An 18553-nucleotide genomic window follows, 5' to 3' on the forward strand; every position below is an offset into this window, starting at 1 on the left:
TTTTCAGATCGATTTTTCCGAGCGACAGAAAACAATTGATAACTCATCATCTGTGTAGCATTTTCCCATCTATGTTGGGATCGGCTTTCAGTCTAAAGTGAAGCAGATGAGTACCAGTGTTTTAAAAGGAGCGCAGACTGTCTATCTCACCTCCTCCGCAAAAATCCGCTAGTGTTTTACACTGAGCTGCAGTGTTGGAGCTTGTATTTAGAATTTATATTGCTGTGGCAATAAAGAAAGTTTATTTCTTATTTTAAATTAATAATATGGGTTTGAGATTCAAATACCTACTTAATTTAATTATCATTTATATTTTAAACTTTTATTAATTCATGCGGTTTAGGCCGATGATTTCTCTAACTGTTGTTTTATCACCAAATCGATGCGTTTTCATTAAAAATATAAAAGTCTAATATTCTACTTTCACAGTTATTCCTTTTTAGGGTTCCGTACCTCGAAAGGAAAAAACGGAACCCTTATAGGATCACTTTGTTGTCCGTCTGTCTGTCTGTCTGTCTGTCTGTCTGTCTGTCTGTCTGTCTGTCAAGACCCTTTATCTTAAGAACGCGTGAACGTATCAAGCTGAAATTCACATGAAATACTCGGGTCTATTGTCCCTTTAAGCTGTGAAAATATCAAACTTCTAAGCCAAGCCAATCAAAAGATACAACCGATTATGTCGATATTTTCAACAAATTTTCGACACTCGCAAAGGAATCAAAACCTACAGGGTACTTCCCGTAAACTCAGAATCTTGAAATTTGGCATGAAGCATTGTCATATAATGCAAATATAGGAAAAATTGCGAAAATCACATTTTTTTTTGTTATAGAATATAATAAAAATATTTTAATAAAATGAAACTTACTACCTTATTTCTCACGAACGAATAAAGGTACCAAATTGAAATTTATACCAAATACCTAGGTCTATTGTCCCTTTAAGCAATGAAAAAATCAAACTTCTAAGTTAACGCGATCAAAAGATACAGCAGTTTTACCGACACCTTAGACGAATTTCCGTCACACGCTAGGGAATCAAAACCTACAAGGTACTTCCCGTGAACTCAGAATCTTGAAATTCGGCACGAAGCAACGTTATATAGTACCGATAAAGGAAAAATTACGAAAATGATAAATTTGAAGTTACATAAAATATTAAAATAATATTATTTTTGCTTACATGACATAAAATATTTTTTTATGTCATGTAAGCAAAAAAAGTCTAAAAAGTCGTGGTGGCCTAGTGGGTAAAGGACCAATCTCTCAAGTATGAGGGCGCGGGTTCGATCCCAGGTCAGGCAAGTACCAATGCAACTTTTCTAAGTCTGTATGTACTTTCTAAGTATATCTTAGACACCATTGGCTGTGTTTCGGATGGCACGTTAAACTGTAGGTCCCGGCTGTCATTGAACATCCTTGGCAGTCGTTACGGGTAGTCAGAAGCCAGTAAGTCTGACACCAGTCTAACCAAGGGGTATCGGGTTGCCCGGGTAACTGGGTTGAGGAGGTCAGATAGGCAGTCGCTTCTTGTAAAGCACTGGTACTCAGCTGAATCCGGTTAGACTGGAAGCCGACCCCAACATGATTGGGAAAAAGGCTCGGAGGATGATGACATAAAATATTTTTTTAATAATTATAAACTTACTACTTAAACTTTATCACATGAACGCGTAGAGATATTAAAGTTTTGATAAAAAGTGAAATTCATATCAAACACTTCTTAAATATAATGGCCTCTAAACTGTGAAAAATTTTAAATCATTCAAAGGTCATTGGGCACCTTAGTATGGAAACCATACCCACGGTGGATACGAACGAAATATAGCACAGTATAATGATAAAGGCTCTGATTTACTACGGCATTAGTCGCATCAATGTGAACCACAGGAATCTAGAGAAAATCAGGTGTAAACATCAAATATTTTCCTCATTTCAATGGGGAATTTAAACGACCACGTTTGACGGATTTGAGAAATCATTTCTTTGTAGTGAAAGAGTATACTCGCCGTTTATTTCCATTGTCATCAGGTCAGGATCTGATGATGGAAATCCTGAGAAATCGAGGGCAACTATCAGAAATTGTAGGCATGCATAGGATTTAAACTTGATTCTCAGATGTATGTCTGGTGATACTATCAAACAGTGAAGGTTTAGAGCTTACCTGATGATGGAGACGTGAGAAAGTCGAGAGAACTTTTTAACGGTATGTTTTTAGTTACGTCGTGTTTATATTATTCGTATTGACGAGAACTTTTCACAAAAGTTAAAAATAAAAACTTTTTACAAAAAAAAAAACAACTTCTAAAAACAACAAGAAAACTGTTTATATGCATCGGTCTAGATCTCGGTGGTTAAATAAATATAGATGCATCCTCTAGACACCGACTTCTAGACCGATGCACCTAACATCTTTTTAATTTCTTTCTTGCTTTTCTTTTCTTGTTGCTTTTTTATATGTTTGAAGTTGGATTTGTTTGTAAAATGCTACAAAATAAAGCCCACTTTATAAAACAAAGAAAGGGACAGAATACTTTTGTCAAGGCTCTAGAAACGTAAAACCAGCAGCCCCGAATCCTACTCTCTAGAGGTCGTTGTTACAATTCGTCAGCTACAAGTCGTCAGGCGGTTTCGAAAAAAACCTGAAACTGGGGCTCGTTAGGTGATTAATCCCTCAAAAATAAAAGATCCCATTCCTGCAATGGCTGCTTTAACCCAAGTTAGTAGTGAATTCTCGTCACCTAAAATAAAATAAGCTCCAACATAAGGTTACGTTATAAATTGTAAAGGAGTTCCCATTACTATATCTGATCTTTGCTATCGATCCCACAATGGCAGTCAAACCTATCTATGTGGAAAGTCTTCGCCAATACGAATAAAATAAACCCAAACACGTGGTAGTTGCAACATACCGTTCAGGAGTTCCCTCGACTCTCTGTAGTCTCCATAATCAAATCAGCTCCAAACCTTCACTGTTTACCAGTACCCTCAAAAATACACTCACATGTCTGGTTATGACTCGATGCGTGCCTACAATATTCAAGAGTTGCCCTCGATTTCTCAGGGTTTCCAGATCCTCATCAGATCCTGGTCATCCGAATTGGCATCTTCCTTCTTTATGAAAATTCTTTAACAATAAAAACTAGCATTGCAACCTGTACAATCCTCTGAAACTGCTTGTCTTTTATATTTTTCAAACGATCCTGGACATTCGTCTCCATGGAATTTTAATAAAATATTATATTCAAAGAAACGTCATACCATTCTCCACGATTTAAAACTACTTTGATTCATGTCCGCCACTTTTTACAAAGCGGGTCAGATATGCCCAATGACCTTTAAGACATAATTAGTTATTAAAGTTATTTATATACAACATTTGATGACTATAAAATGTTGTATATAAATAACTTTAATAAAATAACTTTTACAAGGTACTGGCCTACTGTTTTAGTTATATTATAAAATAAAAAATATTAACTATTTTGACTCTCACGAAATTACCATAACTAAGATTGTTCTAAACATAACGGTTGGCGCGAAACTCACTTTTTATCTATACAGGATTTGTACGGAACCCTCGCTGCGCGAGTCCGACTCGCACTTGGCCGGTTTTTTATTCAAATATATATAAAATCCTTTAATCATTCCATCCTCCGAGCCTTTTTCCCAAACTATGTCGGGGTCGGCTTCCAGTCTAACCGGATTCAGCTGAGTACCAGTGCTTTACAAGAAGCGACTGCCTATCTGACCTCCTCAACCCAGTTACCCGGGCAACCCAATACCCCTTGGTTAGACTGGTGTCAGACTTACTGGCTTCTGACTACCCGTAACGACTGCCAAGTTCAATGACAGCCGGGACCTACATTTTAACGTGCCATCCGAAACACAGTCATTGGTGTCTAAGATATACTTAGAAAGTACATACAAACTTAGAAAAGTTGCATTGGTACTTGCCTGACCTGGAATCGAACCCGCGCCCTCATACTCGAGAGGTTGGTTCTTTGCCCACTAGGCCACCACGACTTATATAAAATCCTTTAATCTTGTGGGATAAAACTTACTTTATATTATTTTTTACTCTCGCAATACTGCCCTGTAAAGCCTATCAAGTACAGCGGATTATAGTTCGGCCATTCAGAGAATGCGTTCCTGACACGTCGCGATTGAACTGACGACGTAATAACATTCATTGATTATTGATATAATAATGTTGTTTTAATGCTCCTCAATTGTTAAAACGGTAAACAACCAGCAAAAATATTTTTATCGTAACTGCAACGCCATTGCAAAGTTACGTCGTCAGTTCAATCGCGACGTGTCAGGAACGCATTCTCTGAATGGCCGAACTATAGGAACCGGCAATACTTTACAGGAATTAACAAAGGATGAAGGAAACCAATTAGCACACATTGATCAACTTCAGCCGACCAACTATGACTCAATGTTACCGCTATTATGTGTATTAACATAAATAGGCATAAGACGAGAATTTTCTGTTTATTTTTCAGAGACAAAAAAGAAAAAAAAATTGGATAGGAAAAACTTTTTCACAAAAAAATTAAACCGACTTCCAAAAACACTAAAAAGCAAAAAAAAAAAAACAAATTTTTGGTGCATCGGCCTAGAAGTCGGTGTCTAATGGATGGTACTAAGTTAATTTTGCCACCGACTTCTAGGCCGATGCACCAAAAATTTGTTTTTTTTAAATACAAAATACTAGCAGCGTACTCGTGTCGACACGTATACATTTTTTCTCGATATTTTTAGGTGAGTTTTCCATAGAAAAAATGTGACGATTGTGTTGTATTTACTTTGTACTTTTGTATGTATTTGAGAATTTGTCTCATGTTAATATTATTAAAATGCATAATTCGGCATTTGTCTTACACTTCCTTTTTCCTCGTTTAAGATTAACGCTTTACCTTCGACATGCGTACTTCCAAACCAGTGAATAATGCAAACTAATTCATGAAAAAGACCTGTTAAAAAGCTTCTTAAACTCATTATGCATCTCGTGTTTTAATTCAGTACTCAGTTGTTTACACATACAAATTGTCTTATGTAAAGTAAAAATAAAATATGAAAAACAAAAAAATGTCGTAAAATCTTTATTTATTTTTCTTCAACGATAAAAAAATTGTATCCCGATATATTGCCAATTTTACAGACAAAAAAGTGGCATGTGCGTAGGCATGGAAAACCTAGGCACATGACTATCTTTTACCAAATAGGTATGTTTGGCTCGGCTTTCAGTCCAACCTGATGCAGCTGATTACCAGCGTTTCACAGGAGTGACTCTACTCCATTTGGTTAGACCATTTGAAATAACTAGAACACTGTAATAAAATCACTCTCATACACTTAACATTGATACGTCAAATATGAACTTGACAGCAGGTCAACATCATACAATACAATGAACAAGTGAATAGGTCACGAAGATAACAATTTAATAAGTATGGAAATTAAATGATACACGTGTAGAAATTTGTTCAAGTTTACGCTTAATGCGTTTCATTGTTTTATTGGGTTCCTTACATAACTTTTATACAACTTAAAAAATATGTTTTTCTTTAACTACATATAAAATAACTGCGTATACAATTGATTAGGATGAAGTTATAATTTTGTTTTAATTCTCTACAATAATGCATTGTTCACAGTCTTTTTTCTAACCGACTACTAAGGAGATTCCCAATTTTTTTATGTATATATGTATATGTTATACGCTTAATCAAACAAACAAAGTTCAACACTATAAAAAAAAAACTTCAAAACAAAACAACGCAATTCTAACTAACGACAAATAAACCACGTTTCTGGAAAACCCAATCAAAAAGGATGTGTAAGATATAATTATAAGATTTTATGACCCCTCCGTAATTCGATTTCAGTTCGTCATTGACGCAAAAAGACGTTTCGTTGCATTGAAAAACGTCAATCGTAAAACGTCAGTGACAACTGTAATTATGAGTATGACATGGTGTAAAACAAAAAGTGGAATTGAACTTGTCATCGTGTAAAATCAAGTAAAATGGTTATTAATGATTTTGAACTATAGAAATGGTTATTAATGATTGTGTACCTCTGTGTTAAATACCTACTAATCTGATAGAAAAACAAACTGAGTTTTTATTGCGAAACTGTTCTTTAATAGTTAATGTTAAATTGTATGTGAATTAGTTAAGAAAGTAGTTCAGAATTTTATACCTTTTTGTATCTTAATAAGGCTATTAGTATGTGCGCAGTTATTATTTGAGACTTCGAGCCCTTTTATAAACAAAGGTAACTTTTTTCATTACTTCATTATGTAAAAATATTGTACACACATGTCATTCCTTTCTGAGTTATTTTTAATATAATTATTTAATGTAACTGTTCAAATTAATTAAATTATCATTCAGTATTTTTGTCACTTTTTAGCCACTAGTCAGCAAATTATTAAAAAAAATATTAGGCATTTTTTAAACCGATTTTTTTATTAACATTATCTTTAAGTAATTTGAATAAAAGTAATAATTACGAGGCATTAATTCATTATATTTGACAGTTTTAAGCAATTAATTAATCTTTAAATAAAATATTAAAAATAGAACTGTTCATCGTACACTCGGTTTCACAATCAGGCTGCATATTTAGCACACACAAAATGCAAGTGAACATTTTATGCACAATATTTTTTTAAGAATAATTAGAGTGTGCAATCGAATGCAATCTTGAAGGTTAGGAACTAACTACCAGTTAGTACCAGTTGTTAGTATTACCTTGAGATGGAACAAATACTAGGCACTCACAAGATTAATTTCGTAATAACGGTTGCTTTATTTATCAAGTTTTTTTTTTGCCTAGGACATAGATTGCTTCATATTTCGTAAATTAGATGTAAGTTTAACTGGTTAATTATAAGGTTTTATTCAAGGGTGTTTTACTGTTTTAGGTTTCTTAATAGCAATTATTATTTTCGGTCTCCGCTAAGAGAAAATTACTGATATAAGTTTGAAATTCCAGTCGCACAGCCCAATGAAATTAGCCAGTAGTAAATACGAATAAAATAAACTGTTTGAATGAGTTTTTTTTTTTTCAGAATAAGCTTAAACACATCACGTGCAACAAAATAATAATTATTTTATTTACTTTACCATTGTTCATTAAGTTACAAGAATAGGTGTTTAAAAATAACAATCACTTAAAAATATTATTGCTAATTGATATAAAAACAAAAAAATAACTGCTATTAAGCCCATAAAATACAATGACGTACCTTCTTGGATTCTAATTATTTTTGACGATTCTTAAGAAAATGTATTAAATTTTAAGGTAATTTTTTACGTAATAAAAATTGAGATAAAATCAAAATCTTTTTTCTTTCTTTTTTGTGTTAACTGCAGTTTTCTTAAAATGTTATTTTGGAAAACACTGCGTAGGTAATGTTAATTTAATTACTTAAAAAGTTACGTTATAACTTGTATTTTTACATATTAATGTGTCAACGCATTCTACTGTTTGTTTTTTTAAGAGGACATTTATTTTAATTAATTCTATGACCTTCTATTGCCACACTTAATCAGTTAACAGTAGTCAAAGTACCTACATCGTTAGTTTATTTATTGGCTTTTCGAAAGATGACTGTAAAAAGTCGTAAGTGACCACGTAAACATTGTAAATGTCTATTATAATACTGGCCGTTTTCCTGCATATTCACCCGCGTCTCATATAAGTACCTACTGCAATATTTTAACCCTGTACGGTTAAAATATAGCCTATGTTACTCGGAAAGAGTGTAGCTTTCTATCACTGTTTTTTTTTTCAATTCGGTTCAATTGTTTCGGATTCTTTAGGGAACAAACAAAATCATGTGTCCTCTTTATTATAATAGTATAGATTGGAGTTTCGACTGTAGATTTTATTTAAATTATGTTTAAGATGGTGCAAAAAGTCGTAAGTGAGTACGTAAAGAATTATAAGTGTGAACTGTTTTTTTATAATTTGATTGATCTAGCTATGTTGACATTTGTGATTTATTGGATTGCAAAATTACATTCCTAATGGTTTGGTTTGTAAATGACATTGTACAGCTGTCATTAAATCGTCAGTAATGAAGATTTTGATTAAGTGTCTTTATAAGGTATTAATTCCTGGAAATCTGCACATTTGAATTAAGTTTAGTTTAATATAGTTTAATAATATTTTTTTTTGTGTAATAAATGTACATTACGAATAATTATTAAAATAATAAAAAAACTGTTTTATGAAAATTATATTATATTTTTTGGGATTTATTTTAAATGACCTTTAGAGATAAATTAATTTGAGTGTTTTTTTTAAACTAAGTTTATAATGTTAGTTAATGAACTTAGTCACGGAGGCAAGAAACATTATAAACATGTTTGTTTATTTTAAGGATTAATCTGATCTTATCTTTTTGAAATCTCGTGAGAACGTGAGATCTTATACTATTATTTAATTATGTTTACTTTAAGTATTTTGTGGAGTTAAAGTTTTGATAATATTTTTAGTGTAAATAACTTTATGAGGTTATTGCAAGATGTTTTTTTTTCAAGTTTTTAATACATTCTATTGTTTCATAAGTTCGATGTGTTATTAATGTTTGCCTTATTTTTATAAAAAATAAAAATAATTATATTTGTCGCTTGAAGTTAATAAAGAGGATTACTGAAAATTCTACATACCAATAGCACTTCGAAGTCACAATCTCACTCACAAATCTCTTGCCAATTTACTCAAACACAAATCAGAAGAGCACATCACTGCACCACTATAAAGTATGAAACATTCTGAATACTCATAAAAGGCTTGCTGCTAACTAAAGATTGTACTGCAACGATAATTTCAATATATACAATCTCTGCCCGGTTCTGTGTGACGACGGCCTATTACTACTTGACATAGACCGATGAACGTTCAGAAGTGGCTTACCTGTAATGAGTAAAAAGGGGGGGCAACCTTGAAAGGTTCTAGAAAAATGTATGTTTTCTAGTCCGTAATTAAGCCCAAGGTGGATGTGAGCATCCTTGTTTAGGAATTTTGCTGCCTGAAATGTGTTTGTGGTTCAATCATATTCTAATTATCGAATTTCTGATGCGGAAATGTTATTTTGTAGGCGTTCTTGTGAAATTGTGTATCGTAATGCTATTTTATCGTATCATAGAATACAATAAGCAGTTCGAAATTCTCGTTTCAACAAAATCAATAACAATTTTCAGTTTTAAACACCTCTTCAGCATGACAGTTAAAATTGGCATATGAATTTTTTTTTCTTTAAATATTTAGTTACAGAAACGTGTGCCCTATACCTATATTTACATAGAAAATGGTACATAAGCTTATAAATAAACATATAATTTACCTCATTTAACACATCAGTTTATAAATCTTTCAAATGGACCAATCTTTTTGAAAATACGGTCCTTCTACTTATTCTTAACTCTACGTAACCACGATCTCTGTAACTTGTATCATACTATGTTTTGCAGTAAACTTACGTATATTTTGACGTAAACAACTTTGAGGCATTTAATAACTATTAATGTGATGACAGGGGTGGGTAAAAAGTGGTATTTTCTATGTTTTATGTCAGTTTTTTGTTAGAGTGCATGAACTTCTAGTGATTGGGTATAGGTGTGGGAGATCCCCTGGTATAATGGCGTTGTTATTGTTTTACTTTGTTTGTTTGTATTTTACAGATGGGTTTGAAAATAGTATCGGAATAAATTTTTAAAGTAGAACAAAATTTTATATTTTTATACTAATAGTTTACAAACTAAGTTCGTATAAATAATACTAGTGTAAATAAGGAAAGTAGCTTATGCATTTTCATTTTTCATAAAAAAAAAAAAATTAACGTGCTTCTTCTGATTGAGTGGTATTCCTTACTATATTGTATATTTTATACAGTTTCTAAATTGATAAAGATTTTGACTGCTTAACTTTATCAATTAACTATATAAATAATATTTTCTATATAATTAGTAAAAAGATAATTAACTCACAGGTTATTTTCAGCAAAAAACATAATTATATTATGCAGTTTCCCCGTCGCGGCTATTCACAGGTCAATTTTAATTTCATACATAATATTTTTACTGACGTATCTAATCCCATGGTAAATTTTTCCATAATCATTAAAGTACCTGCACACTGCAGAGTAAATAGTCGGCCGACAGTTTCCCCGATGGTTGGAAAACTATTTTTTAATAGAAATTAGTGAGTTCAATTAAAGTTTTGATAGCCCGTGAACCTCATTTCCAAAAAAAAAACATTTAAATTAAAAACAGTTCTATTAAAAAACTTAAAACTAAAAAGAATTAAAAAAAATCATCCCCATCGCTGTCGACTGGGAGCGTGTCAAAAAGGCTGGCAGCATTACCTCGTTGGATCGCCATGCTGATCCTTTGTCCGAGGTAATAACCAGCCTTTTGGTCATGAGAAGAGTCAACCAAACACCTGATCTTTATTATGGTACGCACATAACCATTACTCTTCAAATGGTACCATTCGTCTTCATACTGATTTATGAGCCTGAACAAACTGTCGGCCGACTAAAAGTTTGTAGTGTGTGGAATACTCTTACAGTACTCAGTTCCAACAATGACGCATTTAGTTATAAAGATCTCAATTATGATTTTATAATGGTGGGTTTGATTACACTACATTAATAAGTTTCAGTGTCACGTAATATACGCAGTGACAATCAACAGCCTGTATATATTTTTTTTGACGTCAGTTTTAGTATTTTGAAGTCTATTTTTCTGATTTAGAATTACCAACTTAGAAGTAGTAGTAGTAGTAGCTTAGTAGTTCTAAGCTTTAAAAAAGTTTTTAGTCTTAACTGGGTAGAGGCGGTCAGATAGGCAGTTATTTCTTGCAAAACACTGGTATTCAGCTGCATCCAGTTAGACTGGAAGCCGACTTCAATATAGTTGGGAAAATGCTAGGCGGATTATGATGAATCATATAGGTTGACGATATGATGAATTATTTATGTTGTTAAAACTTATTCTATCTTTTATTAAACTGTGACTTATTTCTCTTTTTTCTAAATTCTGGTGTATTACGTGTAATCCTATACGTGATGAAAAATCTTCTTATAAAAGATAATAACATAACACCGATATTATTCTTCTTAATTTCAATGTTAAATGCAGATTGATTACAGTAACTGCGTTGATGATTGACTAATTAAGTTCAATCGTTAACTTTAATCTAATAATAGTCAATAACTCAGTTTTCATACAACATGCGTACACGCATATTTTAATGCAGCGGGTTATTGCTTCTGTCTTTGTTTGATTCAAAACGGCCTAATTTTATCATTGCTGTTTTAATTCTAACGTGGTCTGATTTGGTTTTCGTAACCTATTGAAATCATTAATGTTTCATTTTTGAATATTTAGTAAATAATCTTAAGAAAGAGACTAATTGGACTTAGAAATAACAATGTATCAAACTGTCAATTTACCAATCATAATAGTGTAAACTGTCATACTTTGTACGTTGGTCCCGGAAAAATTGCAAATAGATAATTACATTTAGACAGATGTCCCATGATTGTTTTTACAGGTGTTCAGTGTTTGTACCTGTCAACTTTTGTTTTCCGTTCTTAAACTTTTTTCGTTAAATTTTCATAAAGTATTTGCAAAGCTTAATGTGACGAACGCAAATCTATTTAGTTGTTATCTAAAAGGAAATCACCAGAGAAATTTGAACCAGTATTACAATTATTTGAAGTGTTTGTATCCAGACAAAAATATCGCTATACACTCGTCTTCAATTGTAAATTCCTTCAGTCCAAACGCTGCTTCTTAAAAATCTCCTTTTCAATTTAGATTTCCATCAATTTGACTCAACAAAAAAAATAAAAATATCAAAAAACTACTCACAATCTATCAATACGGCATAGCCCTATGCTGGTGATAGAACTCGTACTCCTCCTCTTCGGTGAGGGCGCACTCCTCGAAGCACCAGAGACCAGCTATAGCCAGCAGCACCATGTATGTCGCGTAGTAGAACAGGTACACTAGTATGCTGAACCACATCGTATGCTGTGAGGTTGCTGAAACAAAGACAGTGTTTGTTTGTAGAATTGGTGTAGTGGTGATTGGATCGAGGCTGCGGGCTTGTCCTAAAGAGTAGTATCTTATTAAAAATAGTCATATTAGTCGAAAATAATATTCCAGGACCTAACCTTAACTTATCACAAGTACTATTTTGTTCTAGTGGTTACTAGAGCATCTGCAATTTACGAATACTCAGAATCAATATCATCACTCATCATCATATCAGCTAGTGGTATCCACTGCAAATCGTTCGTAGGCCTCCCCAAAGAAAACCAACGATCCCGGTCTTATGCAGCCCACATCCAACTATCACCAAATATTTTTTTACGTTATGTAATTATTAATCAACAGTGAATTTAAAGTAGATTAGAAATTAACTATAATCCGAAATAAATTAAAAATAATAATTATTTAGAATTATTCAGCTCGTGCTCTAGTTGAAACTAATTAAAGAGGCCATCATTATCATTACAATGTTCTTTTTTCTAAAGCCTTAATTTAATTTATTGCTTATTTTTGGCATTCTCAGAAATTCTTGAATAACCTTGCTAAGAGGATCTAAAATGAGCTTTTCCCAACCATTTCAGAGACTATGTTTATTGTTTTTTAAATCCATTTAATCGTATGTACCTTAGCAACAAAAACAATTTACAGTACATCATTAATGCCATCGTTTGATCAGTAATGATGATCATTATCACTGATGTTTTGATCATCATCACGTGTTTGTTCGTATTGCTGTGCACGTCTATGCAACACGTGAAAACAGTTGAAAGGTCGATGGCAATAAAATTAAATCTATTGTTTTTGTTCTGTATTTTGATTGATTATTTTAATGATTTTAAGTTGACTGAGTTTTTGTGAAATTGATTGATTAATTTGATTAGTTATGGACTAATCTCAGAAAAACTTCAACATACTAATTTTTTTATGGAAACTATCATGTAAGTTACCAAGTAGATTATGGTTACACATAAAACTGCGTTGAGGTGGTCAGAAAGACAGTTGCTCCATGCAAAACACTGGTTTTCAGCTACATCTGTGAAGACCAGAAGCCGAACTTAAAATAGTTGGGATAAGCCTAGACAGATGATAATTATAAACTTCAGGGGTTGTAAATATTTTAGTTATGGGTTCCTACGTACGCACATCTGTTTGCCATGGATGTAGGCATCGTGGTTTCAAATCAATGAGTCAGAACACAAAACCATAACTTTGACCTTGTGAAAACCACAAGTATTTATGTTATTTTTGCCATCAAACTAATGACATTGTTGTAACGGTCACCGCATCTTTTTGACCGACTCTTAAGAAGAAGTACTTCATAATAATTACCCCAATTTTATGAAAAGGCCGAATTCAGACCTTCATTATATAATTAGATATTATATGAACTTGATATTTTTTTGAGTTTTTTTTTTCTCATGTGCGCAATGACAATAATTATTTTATTTGTTTTAAAGTTATGGAAGGATCCAGAATAATTTTATTTCGATACTTATACTTTATGGATAAACCAGTGTTTAGAACTACGACTTTATTAATTAGTAGGTACATAGTTGGTACCTCTAGTGTAACGTTTACTTTAATTATGTAATTTTTTTTTCTAAATTTCTATTAACACTGACTAACAAAAAAAACATGCGAAATGAGAATCTCCTGTTTTTTGAAGTCTGTTGACGAGTCCTTTAGTGGATTTGGTCAAGGAGATTTATAAACTAAAGTAACTTATTTTGCATGAAAAATAAAAAAAAAATGTACCTATAACTTAATTAATCTGCGGTCTGTAAGATTCCATAGAAACTGAAAAAACAAACGATGTTCTAGCATTATGGGAATCCCTAGATACTTTATAATTATGGAAATTACGTCTCAAATAGATTAAGTAAATTGTCTCACAACATACTGGTTTTGATATGAAGATATATATCGACGGATTAGATTTACCTATTATCAGAAAAACTGTGACTTCTTTTTGTATTTATTCGTTTTATTTGTTCATAGGGAAATATTTAGTGATTGTTCTTCCTCATTGTTTAGGACAAAAGGAAACTTTAATTAATAAAGAATAGATTTTAAATATCTTATGACTTCCATCATTTATGAAGTTACAAACTCATTTTCATTAAAAAAAATTGAAGGAAACGGAATGGGGAGACCTTTATCTAGAATTGAGAATGCAGAATACAAAATAGAAAAAAAAATACCCTTCAATTCAAATATAATTTAAATTGAATTTATATTCCTTGAAGTAATAATCATTAAACTTAAGGGGTTACCTATAGCAGAGTTGTAATATTTTTACTACGCATGACCTCGCTACGATTTTTATTTCGTAGTCCGTCGTAGCAAAATGACTACGAATGCCTACATGCGTGTACCAGAATATTCTTAAGATTCATTTGTATAAAATATTTCGCGCAGTTGTTATTGCTTCATAGTATTTATTAAATGGCATATAAGGGAAAGCATTCACTATAACATACGTGACTTATTTATTTTCTAAAATATGAATTACATTGAGACTCTGGTGACGCGTCTAGTAAGTTGTCTGAACGAAGTTTATGTATATAAAATTGATTATTTTATTGGTAAATACATATATTGATAAAATCACCCTTTAAAGATTACGGTATATTAAATTTGTATGTTTCCTTATAGCAAAATGTTTACCTACCTAGTTTTAATTTTCCACTATGATATAATCCTTTATTACTCAATTCAGTGTTTTTCCCATGGAAAACAGTTATTAAATAAACCTGTTTTTTCCTATGTAGTTTTTATTAGATATTTTTTTTAGCTAGTGAACAACGAAGAACAACAAACGAACAATTTGTGTTCAATTTTAATTATGAGGTTAGGTGGGTATGATACATATTGTGTTTACTATGAAAAAGTGTAGGTAGACTACTGTTGCAATGTATACTTTGAATGCAAGATGCGCTCATAGGTTAATTTGAGATGTGTAGATAAAACTCAAATTAAAATTTTATTAGAATTGCTTCCACGAAGTAAAAATAGGTTTTTTTAAGTAAAACGTCACGGGAAAGAAAAACGTACTGTATCCCTTTCATTATGAGGTCTAAATATGGTTTAAATTGTAACTTATATTTTAAATCCGAAAATAACTCTGTTTGTCTGTCGCGCTTTCACGCTAAAACTACTGAACTGACATAGATAGGTTAGAGCCTGAGAGCTATAAGCCATATAAACAGCCCATAATATGTACTGATCATGGGTAGAAGTTTCCTCGGGACTAGGTTGAAACCGAAGGAAACAGTAAGTGTGTTTAAATCACTGCCTTACATAAAAGATAATCAGACGAAATCAAGGTACAATTTAAAATGTATTTTTATCAACAACCTTAAAATAGAGCCTAAGACCTTATTTATTAATATAACACATTTGAATATGTATATAATATTGATGTTGATGACTGCAATACTTTAACCCCTCTGCTCGACAAGATTTTGACATATGACTTTACCGTTGATTCGGCGAGATATTTTGAATCGCGACATGGAAGTCAAAAATTTGTACTAACTTTCAACACATGAATTCTAAGTCCGTAATGCCTGATCAGAAGTATTTTAACTATAACTTTAGAGCTCACTTATTTGACAACAACGTGCAAAGGTCAAATGGGGTCAGTTAATTCAGAAAAAGATAATAATTACGGTGTTTTTAAGTCTATCGAAAAGTTAGGCATTTCAAATTTGGTGAAAACTTACCAATAAGTAATCGCATCACTTTCTCAAACACAACACAAACGTCATATTTATAACATTTTCAATCCGTTGCAATACATTTCGTGCACTTATTTATGTTCAATAACTAAAAAATCAGCACATAAAATACACAATAAAAATGAACAATTTACAAGATCAGTCAAGTCACAGACAAGTAGAGTTTGGAATGGAGTATTTTTTTTTTCAATCAGCGGTGTGCATTCGATACCTAAATCGGAAATTTATTATAAATAATCGAATACCAATTTTATATATACCTATTTTTTAATAGCAACTTATTTCAATTTTATTTATTAATTTTAAATTATAGGTTCAATTTGTTTTTGTTGTTAAGAAAAAAGATATTTAAGTTTTTAGCATTAAATTTTTATATGTATTATTTATTTTGGTGTTGCGTCATTCGTAATAATTTTTAACTTTAATTGAATTTTTATTACCTATTACGGAATTTTAATTTATTCTTATATTATTTCTCAACAATTCTAACATTTTTGTTTCGGCGGAGGGTATGCGGGTGTTCTGAAATATAATGCAATTTGTAACTACCAAAGGTATGTACTTATTTGATGATGAGAAACAATAATAATAATTGATTGATTTGCCCCGCAGGGCATCTGAGGCGGATGACGGGGAGTAGCGACCCCGCGGGGCTATATATCCGAGTGCTCCAGGGAGAGTATACTGTCCCCCATCTCCGGCTTGCCGGAGTGAAGCATGACGGGGGAGAGGTCTCCCGCCTCTTGGCTTGCCTTCACCGGCCGGTCAGAGTGGAGTCGCTAGAGTAGGGTTAGCAGCCCGCTCGGAGGGTAGGTGCCTCGTGGTAAGTGGCGAGTGGGCCGGTGATGCTGGACCCACAGGGAGCGCGTGATCTGCGTTTAAAGTCCGCCGAGGTATCCTCACCCTTCAGCCGCTCATGTACCTGTTGCCCTCTTGTTGCGATTTAGCGACTGATTCCCGGGGGCCCAGTAAGTGAGTTGGCGAGTCTCCACCTGCCATTTTTACGTGTATTTATTACATTGTTATCGGCAGATGCCATAGTTCCCGTAGTTTCCCCATTCCTAGTCCACTAGCATCCCATCACAATAGCCCAAGTAGTTTTCATCCATAGTTAGCAATAGTTTAGCACAGAACCGGGCATTGTCCTTGGGTACATTTCTATAGTGTATACAGGGATAATCGTCGGTTTTGTGTCACCATTTCATTAAAGTTGTCTCAAAAGGGCTTCAGCGTGTTGGCTTCGGCCCCACGTTCGCCTTCCAAAAATCCGGGACTCTGTAGTCCCGTGGTCGGTTAGAGACATAATAATTGATTGATTTTAAAGTCACCAAATATTTTTAACCGAATCCCAAAAAGGAGGTGGTTCTCAATTTGGATGTTTGTTTTTGGTCGAAAGGGTATATTCCCCATATTTGTTATTAGGTCCAGGATCTGATGATGGAAACCTTGAGAAATCGAGGGCAGCTCTCGAAAATTGTAAGCATAGATAAGGTTATAACTTGACACTCAGATGTATATCTGATAACACTATGAGACAGTAAAGGTTTGGAGCTGACCTGATGATGGAGACCAGAGAAGGTCGAGGGAACTCGACAACCGTACTTCTCTCGTCTCCATCTCCTTCACTGTTGCAGAGGCCTCGTAAATACGAATAATATAAGCACAAACACGAGAAAGTTTAAATATTCAGTTGTCGAGTTCCCTCGACCTTCACTGGTCTCCATCATCAGGTCAGCTCAAAGCCTTCACTGTTGAATAGTGCTACCAGGCAAACACCTGAGTGATAAGATTTCAACCTATGTATTTCTGCAACTTTCGAAAGTCGCCCTCGATTTCTCAAGGTTCCATCATCAGATCCTGACCTAATGATAATGGGACCACCTCGGAAGTACACGCCATCAAACAAAAAAAGAATCATCAAAATCGATAAATAAATGGCTGAGTAATCGCGTAACAAACATACAAAAAAAAACGGTCGAATTGAGAACCTCCGCTTTTTGGGAAGTCGGTTAAAAATAAGTCGGCGGCGGCCATCTTTCCATCTTGGACCAGCTTTCGATGAACAGCGAACTATTTGCCCCTTCAAACAATAAAATCGTCATAAAATTTTGCGATAACTACACCTAACTACGGCTCTCGTCAAATAGCTTTGCCGCTCAGTTAAAAAGTTGGAAGTAACGAATCGCCATTAAGTTTGGCAGATCTACAGGAATCCTGCACATAAAACACCCGAAGAATAAGTCTTCATTTGCCGTCTTCAGAAACCCTAAAAACCGAAGATTTTTTTTATTCCGGCTACAACGTATTTTCTACCACTGATTTTCTAGCATTTTTTTCAAAATAAATTAAGTCATTTTACTTTTCCTAATTTATTTTCAGATTATGGTAAGTATACAAAAGTGCAATTTAGTAATATTATAATATCAAATAATATAAAATTATTAAATCGATTCTTTATTTTAACGAATCGGATCATTCGATGCAAAACTTCTATCACCGTCGCCATCTTGTCTATGCGTCTTCAAATTTAAAAAAACAACTAATGTAAACAAACATGGCGAGTTCGATCAGAATTCCCGGTAATTACGATTGGATTTTAAAAAGGTATATTTCTAACGGGATGCTAAATATGAAAGGTTTGAATGCGTAATAATAATTTAAATTTATTTAGTTATTTTATTTAGTACTCACAAATGTGGTTTGATTGGAAAGAAAATAAATATGAGCG

General features: G+C 33.0%; 1 protein-coding gene across 1 annotated transcript in view; it reads right to left on the reverse strand.

The window, feature by feature from the left end:
* The window catches only part of LOC124630441 (elongation of very long chain fatty acids protein 7-like), a 54692-nt gene extending 45847 nt beyond the window's left edge, over positions 1 to 8845 (reverse strand). The window contains exon 1 of the mRNA XM_047164348.1: positions 8693 to 8845. The gene's annotated coding sequence lies outside the window, so the exon portion shown is untranslated. The remainder of the gene's footprint in view (positions 1 to 8692) is intronic.
* Positions 8846 to 18553: the final 9708 nt, after the last annotated feature.

Source organism: Helicoverpa zea, chromosome 5 (genome assembly GCF_022581195.2).
Source record: "Helicoverpa zea isolate HzStark_Cry1AcR chromosome 5, ilHelZeax1.1, whole genome shotgun sequence".
In the NCBI taxonomy this organism is placed as follows: Eukaryota; Metazoa; Arthropoda; class Insecta; order Lepidoptera; family Noctuidae; genus Helicoverpa; species Helicoverpa zea.